The following is an 8,986-nucleotide window of genomic DNA, read 5'->3' on the forward strand; positions in this document are numbered from 1 at the left end:
TGAGTGTGCCTTTTCCCCACATCCTCACCAACACTTATTGTTGTGTGTATTCTTAATAGCTGCCATGCTGGCTGGAGTGAGATGAAATCTTAGAGTAGTTTTGATTTGCATTTCTCTGATTTAGCTAGAGATGTTGAACATTTTTTCATCTATTTGTTGATTAATTGTATATCACCTTCTGAGAAGTGTCTGTTCAGATCCTTGGCCCATTTATTCTCTGATATAAGGATGTCGATTTATAATGGGGTGGGGGGGGAGTATGGGAGGAATAGATGAACTCTAGATATGGCAAAGGAGAGGGAGGGGAAGGGACGGGTCATGGGGGTAGGAAAGACGGTGGAATGAGATGGACATCATTACCCTAAGCACATGTATGAAGACATGAATGGTGTGACTCTACTTTGTGTACAACCAGAGATATAAAAAATTGAGCTCTATATGTATAATCTGAATTGTCATGCATTCTGTTGTCATATATAACAAATTAGAATAAATTAAAAAATAAAGAAAAAATTACTTTATTGCCATAGGTTGTACTAATAACATAGATTGAAATGAAGAAAATGGATTTTGGTGGTTCTGTAATGTGGGGACAATAATATCTACCTAATAACAGTAATTAAAATTAATGATAAAGGTTAATTGAGAAATGTAGAAGCTCTGGCACGGCATACCCCAGGCACTAAATACTTAGGAAAATGTTAGCTTGAATAATAAACACTCTAAATAACCATTGATTGAAAATATTAACATTTCTTAGCAATCTGAATACAGGTTAATGATTTTAATGAGAAAATAAATCATGAATGCTAAAATATTTAATTGCATTAATAATAGTATAATTTAATGTTACTATTAAATATCGGTTCAAATATTATTAGAATTTATGTATTCCACGGACACTACTGAGTGTTCACCTGCCATTAGACTCTTCTCAGCCCTCGGTGACAGATGAATGAGACAATGTCCTTGACCTCGAGAAGCATACACTTGAATGAGGGGAGACTGCCCGGTAAGACAATGACAGATGGTGACAAGTCCTAATAAGAATGATCAATGGGAGTAGGAAATATCACAGGCTATTTTCCTAGTGTGGTCAAGAAAAGCTTCTCTGAGGAAGAGACATTTGCACTACCTGCTGTATGATAAAGAGCCATGAAATGCTCTGTTGTGGGATCAATCAGAATGCTTTGAAAAAGCAGAAGAAAAACCTGATTCATACAACATCAACAATAAGACTATTCATTGCTCCTGGGCACGGTGGCACAGGCCTGTAATCCCAGCTGCTCCGGAGGCTGAGACAGGAGGATTGTGAGTGCAAAGACAGCCTCAGTGAGGCCCTAAGCAACTCAGGGAGACCCTGTCTCTAAATAAAATACAAAATAGGGCTGGGGATGTGGCTCAGTGGTTAAGCACCCCTGAGTTCTCACAAAACAAGAAGTCTCAAAAAGGACCCAGTTTTCTCAATACTCCTCCCTGTCCATTTTTAGGACCTCAGCTCCGTCCTCAGAATTGCTCTGCTTAGGGCTGCCGGAGCTCCCAACATCACATCTGGGTCAACATCCAGAGGAAGAAGAGGATCTTTCTAGAAGTGCCCCAGCACACTCCCTCCACATCTCATGAGTCAGAATTGGGTTAATGGCCACCATGGTTGGCAAGCTTCTATAAATAGTTAGATAGGGAATATCAGGGTTTGCAGCAAGAGGAAACACTGAGACTATTATATATGTACTTATGTAATAAGAGAAATAACAAATGTCCACAAAAATTTTATTGATGAAATTCAAAGTAGAATAATAATTAAATGCAACTTTTAAAGTAAAGGTCTACTAATAAGAAAGATGGATTTTTTTGAGAAGAGAAATCTTTTCTTAATTGGAGTGATGAATTTTGCTTAACTGGGGGTCTAAGTTGGCATTCTTTTGGGGGGAAGATAATATTTTATTTAATTGGGAATCACAGTTATTTCCCTATCATTAAAATAGATTGCAAATGTTCATCCATAAATGCTGGTCTTTAATGAGGTTTTAGATATTTCATTTTACATTTCTTTTTATTTATTTTTTATTTGTTCTTTTTAGTTATACATGACATAGGGTATATTTTGACATATTTATACAAACATGGAATACATCTTATTCTAATTAGGATGCCAGGCTTGTGGTTGTACCTGCTGTGGAGATTCACAGTGGTGTAGTTATATATGCATATAGATAGTTCATCTATGAAGATGTCTCCACATGAAGAGGTGACTCATGTGGCTTCAAAAAGCATTCTAGTTATAGTTTTGTCTCTGTAATTGGTAATATGCCACCAGTGGATTCTGTTGTTATAGTGCAGAAGCAGAGACGAAAAATAAATGAACAGGCATAACTGTGTTCCAATAAAACTTTATTTACAGACAGTGCAACTTGCAGTTCATGGAATTTTCATACATAAAATGTTCTTTTCATTTTTTTTCTCCATTTTTTTCTTATTATTTTTCCCAACTATTTAAAAATGTAGTAGGTCAAGTTGGTAGGCATTTGACGGTGTCAAAAGAGAACTTTGGGGTTAAGGGGTGGCAAGTCCAGAGATCCTGAGACAGTGATAAATCTGGAAGGTGTGCTCTTCATCCAGGAGCCGTGAGGAGGAGTGGAAGAGAAGCCCAAGTTGAAGGTAGGTTCGATCCTCAGCACCACATCATTTTCCAATATGATGGAAGGAGCCCCACAGATCTCACCCCAGTTTAACCACCATAACTGGTGAAAACTATTTTAAAAAATAAAGAACCCTTTACATTCATTAAAAATTATCCTAAGGACACAGCAAATAATAAAGTATTCATGAAGAAAAATCTATTAAAGTGTGCTAAGAAGAGTGATAGTAACACTTGAGTGTCACAGATCCACTCTCTCCTTCCTTCCCCATTACTCTAGTTCCATGTTGTGGGGACTGAATTCCAGGAGAATGTTGCCACTATCAGCCAAGAAGACCAAGGGCCACCACCCCAGCCCAGCACCCTGCTCATAAAGCAAGGGTGTCACTCTGAAGAAACAGAAATCTGCTCCTGCTCCCAGTGCTGGAGAAAGGATTCAAGATTTTACCCAACAGGAGGGAATTTAAAAAAGAAAGCTCGGGAATTCTCTCCAAAGGAACTATTTGGAACAGAGTCCAGGGGGAGTTGATGGTTCAGGATGTTGTATTTCCTAGGGTCGCTATAATAAATTAACACAACTGTCGCTTAACCCATTAAGTCTCAACTTTTCAGTTCTGTGACTATTTCAACAAAACTGACAGAGATGCATTAAAATAGGTTGAAAATAGTAGTCTAGAGCTGACATTGTGTTATTATGTTCATTTACATTCTCATAATTATGTCATCATTATTATCTTAATATAGTCATATTCTTCTTAATATTACACCACGACCTGCATTGCATCAACAGAGGATCTTGAGTAGGGGCCGCTGGAGATGGAGAAAAATAGAGACAAAGAAAACACAGAAACATTTTCAAGTAATGCTGGGGCCAGGTGGGACACTGCACTCTGTTGAAGGAACAGTGACCCAGAACTAGCTCCGCAAATTTATTATATAAGTTCTCATAATCAAGAAGTTAAACTATAGGGGCATTGTTCAAGGCTTGTGAGTTGTTGGAGGTTTTGTGCACTAAAAAGTTAGTGGGCTAGAAAGATTTTTTGCAGCTATCTTACTGTGGCAGTGCTAGGAACGTACTACTGCACCTAGGAAACCCATTGTTCTGGGATGTCTGATAACTGTTAGCATCAGTGCCAAGAGTCAAGGATGTTAACAGCCTTACCTTTGGCTAAGAATGTTTCCCATGCTTGGCTTTTGCTGATCAGCTGGTGACCAGGGTCTCATCCTCTCTCCACATCATTATATTATTTTTTATATTATACATTATATAATTATCTTATGTATTGTGTATGATCTTTAAGTTTTTACAGGTGTTCCACATCTGGGAAGATGGGTTAAAATAACATAAGTTTATTCTTTCACACTTCTCGAGGACAGAAGTGTAAAATCAAGGGGTCAGTGGTGTGCTCCTTGGCTCTGGGGAAGGGCTCTGCTCCTTGGCTCTTCTAGCTTCTGGTGATACCCAGAATGCCTTGGCTTTGCTTGGCCCATGGCCACAGTATTTAAAAGTCTGCTTCTATTGTTACATTATATCCTTGTGTCTGATCACTCTCAGCATCTTTTCCTTTGTGGTATGTGATATGGATCTCCCTGACTTTATCCTGTGTCATTGGCATAGATTCATAGGCATATTTTTTTCTTTCTTTTCTCTCTCTCACTCTTTTTTTTTTTTTTGGTACCAGGGATTGAACCCAGGGATGCTTAACCACTGAGCCACATCCCCACCTCATTTTTATATTTTAATTAGAGACAGTATTTCCCTGAGTTGCTTAGGGCCTTGCTAAATTGCTGAGGCTGGCTTTGAACTCATGATCCTCCTGCCTCAGCCTCTTGAGCCACTGGGATTACAGTTGTGCACTACTGCACCCAGCATATTTTTCTTTTTAAAAATGGAAGGAGACCTGCATTGGTATACAAAATTACATATGAGAGGAGGTGAGGGGAAAGGGGGGAAAAAAAACAAGAGAGAGAAATGAATTACAGTAGATCGGGTAGAGAGAGAAGATGGAAGGGGGGAGGAGGGGAGGGGAGGGGGGATAGTAGGGGATAGGAAAGGCAGCAAAATACAACAGACACTAGTATGACAGAATGTATAAACGTGGATGTGTAACCAATGTGATTCTGCAATCTGTACATGTGGTAAAGATGGGAGTTCATAACCCACTTGAATCAAATGTATGAAATATGATATGTCAAGAGCATTGTAATTTTTTGAACAATAATAAAAAAAATTTTAAAAATCGATTTTGAGAATTTTTAGCCATTATTTCTTCAAATATTATTTGTCATGATCTCACTTTCTGTTTCCCTCCAGGACTTTCAGTATGCATGTGTATAAATAAATAGGACATCATTAAAACTAAAAATTGTTGTGCTCAAAGGATACCATCAATAAATTGAAAAGACAACCCATAGAATGAGAGAAAAGCATTTTAAAATCATTTTCTGGGGCTGGGGTTGTGGCTCAGCATTGGAGCACTTGCCTTGCATGTGTGAGGTACTGGGTTCAATCCTCAGCATCACATAAAAATAAATAAAATATTGTGTCCATCTACAACTAAAAAAAACTTTTAAAAAATCATTTTCTGATAAAGGAGCTGCATATAGGATATAATGAACTCTTACAACTTACTAAAAAGGTAAATAACTAAATTGTGGGCAAAAGTTCTGAATAGATGTTTCTCCCCAGAAGATGATATACAAATGGCCAATTGCAAATTTAAAAAACTGCTCAACCTAGTAGCTTTGGAAATACAAATTAAAACTGTGGTGCAATTTCACACCATGAGGGTGGCTGTGACTAAGACACGTGTAGGTGAAGATGTGAAGAAACTGTAATACACTGCTGGTGGGAACACAAATTTTGTGGACTTTGGAAAATAGTCTAGTGGTTGTTCAAAAGTTTTGACATAGAGTTACCATAGGCACCAGTGATTCCGCTCCTAGGTTTGTACTCCAGAAAAATCAAAACATGGACACAAACTTGTTCACAAATATTCAGAGTAGCATTTTAATGATAGCCAAAAAAGGGAAACAACCCTAATGTCCATCAACTGATGAAGAGATATACAAAACAGAGAATGACTGCTAATAGGTACAGAGGTTCTTTTGGGCAGGTGATAGAAATACATGAATATTGCTTGTTGTGGTGGTTGCATAATAGTGAATGGACTAAACCTAATTGAATTGTAGATGTTAAATGGGCCAATTGAATGGCATGTGAATTATATCTCAATGAAGTGGATACCAATATAGGAACGGAAAAGCCAAGCAGGGAAGAGCCAAATTAATCCTGTAGGGTCCTGAAGGCTTCCTAGAGAGTTTGGTTCTACCTCAGGTGAACAGGAGATTGGAGGTTTTGGAGCTGAAAAGTGATATCTTCTTTACTTTGTTAAAACACCACTTCTTATTTCTTGCTCATATTAAGATTATTATTCCCAATGTCCCTATTCCCTTGACGTTGCAGTTTGGGTAGGACAAATTCATCAATTGCCAGCTTGGTCATGTCCAGAACACCAACGCCCATTAAGCACTCAGGTGTTCAAAGCCCAGGATAGTCAAGCGATGGGAGATCCTGAACAAGTGTCAGCCAGGGCTGTCGTGTGGTTTGGAATGGCTGTGCCATTTGCCCAAGCTTAATGCAGTGTCATGAGCAATGCATGGAAAAATCTCATTCATCCAGGAACTGCAGGCTGCCCCAGCTCAGCCATCTGCCTCTTTGTCTGACCCTCATCATGGTCAAGAAAACCTCTGGTTCCCTCCTGAGCCATTCCCTAAGTTAGGTTATTCCACAGTGCAGAGTAGCCTCGCTGCCCCCCCTCAGGGCACGTTTCCCTCATAATTGCCTACATGCCCCCAGAGACTCCTGGATCTGCAACAACAAAGGTGGGAAGAAATTCTCAAATGATAGTCGGGTGTGGTGGTGCATGCCTGCAATCTCAGCATCTTGGGAAATTGAGGCAGGAGGATCGTAAGCTCAAAGCCAGCCTCAGCAATTTAGTGAGGCCTTAAGCAACTTAGCAGGACCCTGCCTCAAAATAAAAAATAAAAAGAGCTGAGGATGTGGCTCAATGGTGAAGCACCCTGGGTTCAATCCCTGGTACCAAAAAAAAAAAAAAAAAAAAAAAAAGAAGAAGAAGAAGAAGAAAAGAAAAATAAACTATTGAATGAATGAGTGCTTCCAAAGAAACATTTCATTTCGTGTGTATGTAAACAGTCTCAGGGTGTGCACGTGAAGTTTGGCAGCTACCAGTAAGGAAGGAGGCAGACCTCTCCTTTTGCAGTGAACCCATCTCATTATATCATTTGTTGGCCGGCGGGGATGACATTTCTTCTGGGAACCAGCCATATGTTTTTGAAAAGATAAGGACTCTTCCTCCACATATGTTGATGGCAGTGAGATCATGACATGAGAAGAAGAGGTCGAAATAGTAAAGCCTAGTATCAAAAGGTTAGGTCCCAGGGCACTCGAACGTCATAACACAGCAGTGTGTGGCTTCTTTCTATTAAGGCAACAGTGCACTGTGGTTACCTGAGAGGTTGTGTCTCAAGTGCATTTAGACAAAAAAAAAAAAAAATAGATTCTATGTTAATTAAACTGAACCCAAGTAGTGGACTCATTAGCCTCCAGTTAGTCAGCCTTAGGATGGATTTTTTTTTCAATCACTTTTATCTTGGGTCTATTTTTCAGAATTCTAAAGCCCCGAAGCCTGCTCTGTCTTTCGGAGTAAATGCAGGCACCTTCTTTAATAGGGTTCTTGTCATAGATGTTGGCTTTTTTTTTTTTTAGTATTTATTTTTTAGTTGTGGATGGACACAATATCTTTATTTCATTTTTATGTGGTGCTGGTGAAAACTAATCCCATCAAGGTAACGCATAAGTCATTTCTCACCCCATTTTTCATGGTTCGGGCGGTGAAGCCAAAACACTAAGGCAAATAAGTGCCCTCATGAAGTACCTATCTGCACCTCAAAATGGGTGAAGGTCTTCCTTGTCTTTACACAGGGTCAGGTGGACCAGTATTTACAGGGACAAGCCGCTTGCAGATGGGGTTGGAGGAAACACTAATAAATAACAATGATGTTACTGGTCCCCAAACAGCTCACCTTTATTGAGTGCTCAAACTCTGCTCAGGATTTGCATAGGGCCCCTCCGGAGGTGGTTACTATTATTACCACCAGCTGACAGATGAGAACACCAGGGTCTGCAGGAGGAAATTGCCCAAGATCACACCCACCTCCTGCTGATCCCTGAAGGGCACATTTCGGGATAGGATGCTATCACCGCATCTTGAGTGACGGCTTGGCCATAAGGCCCTCCTCAGGGAATTGCTAGAGCTAGGAAAAACAGAGATGGTTTTTCCTAGCTCTAGCAATTGTGAAAGGAGAAAAGAGAAGTAAAGATCTGAAGAGCTTCTGCACCTTTCTGTCAAGGTCAAAGTGCTCCTACCCATTGCAACAAAGCTTTCCCAACCAGCCTGATCTATCCAGTTCACGGCCAGGTGAACCCAGTTTCCAATCACCAAACATCAGACCCAGACTCCAAGTTGGAGCACGGGGATCCCCAGGTGATTCTTGTGTAAACTAATGCTTGCTCGAGAATTTGGCCCACGCATGCGTGTAAATGCTGGAGGAGAAGCTCTGCCCGAGGAAACAGAGCTGACACAGACTGGTTGGTCTTCCTGGCTAGCAACCGGCAGAGTCCTGCAACCTGGCTACCTTTGAAAATGGGAACATGGTGAGTGGTCAAACTTTGTTCTTGGCTAAAGACATGTTGGAAAAGGAAGGAAGGGGTTCCGTCTTATTTCTTTTTCCATCCTCAGCAGGGGGATCCAGTGTGAGCACGGCAAAGGCATTTTGCAAATGTAGTTACAGTTACGGATTTTAAAATGGGAAGATTATCTTAATAACCCGGGAGCATCGTTTGGGTGAACCCATCTGCTCAGATAAACACTTAAAGGCAGATGAACCTTTCCTGGCTAAAGTGACAAGAGAATCCAGAGTAAGAAGAGAGTTGAAGCCGTGGAAGGACTCTCCTGCTGGCTGCTCCTGGATTTAAGAAGTAGGAAGGGAGCCACCTGCTCAGAAATGCAGGTAGCCTCTAACAGCTGACAACCAATGGGGAAAAGGGGAAGCAAACTTCCAGGAACTGAGTTCATTCAATCACCAGATGAGCCAAGGACAAGATTCTCCCCCTGTAGCCTCCAGAAGGGATGATAGACCCCCTGGCAGATATCTGGTGAGGTCCACACTGAACTATAGCATAATACTTTTGTGTTATTTTGTTAGCCACTACGTTTATGGCAGTATTTTCTGGCCTCTGTAGATAACTAATAGATCTTATGAATG

Source organism: Spermophilus citellus, assembly GCF_964194105.1.
Source record: "Spermophilus citellus genome assembly, chromosome: 3".
Taxonomy (NCBI): Eukaryota; Metazoa; Chordata; class Mammalia; order Rodentia; family Sciuridae; genus Spermophilus; species Spermophilus citellus.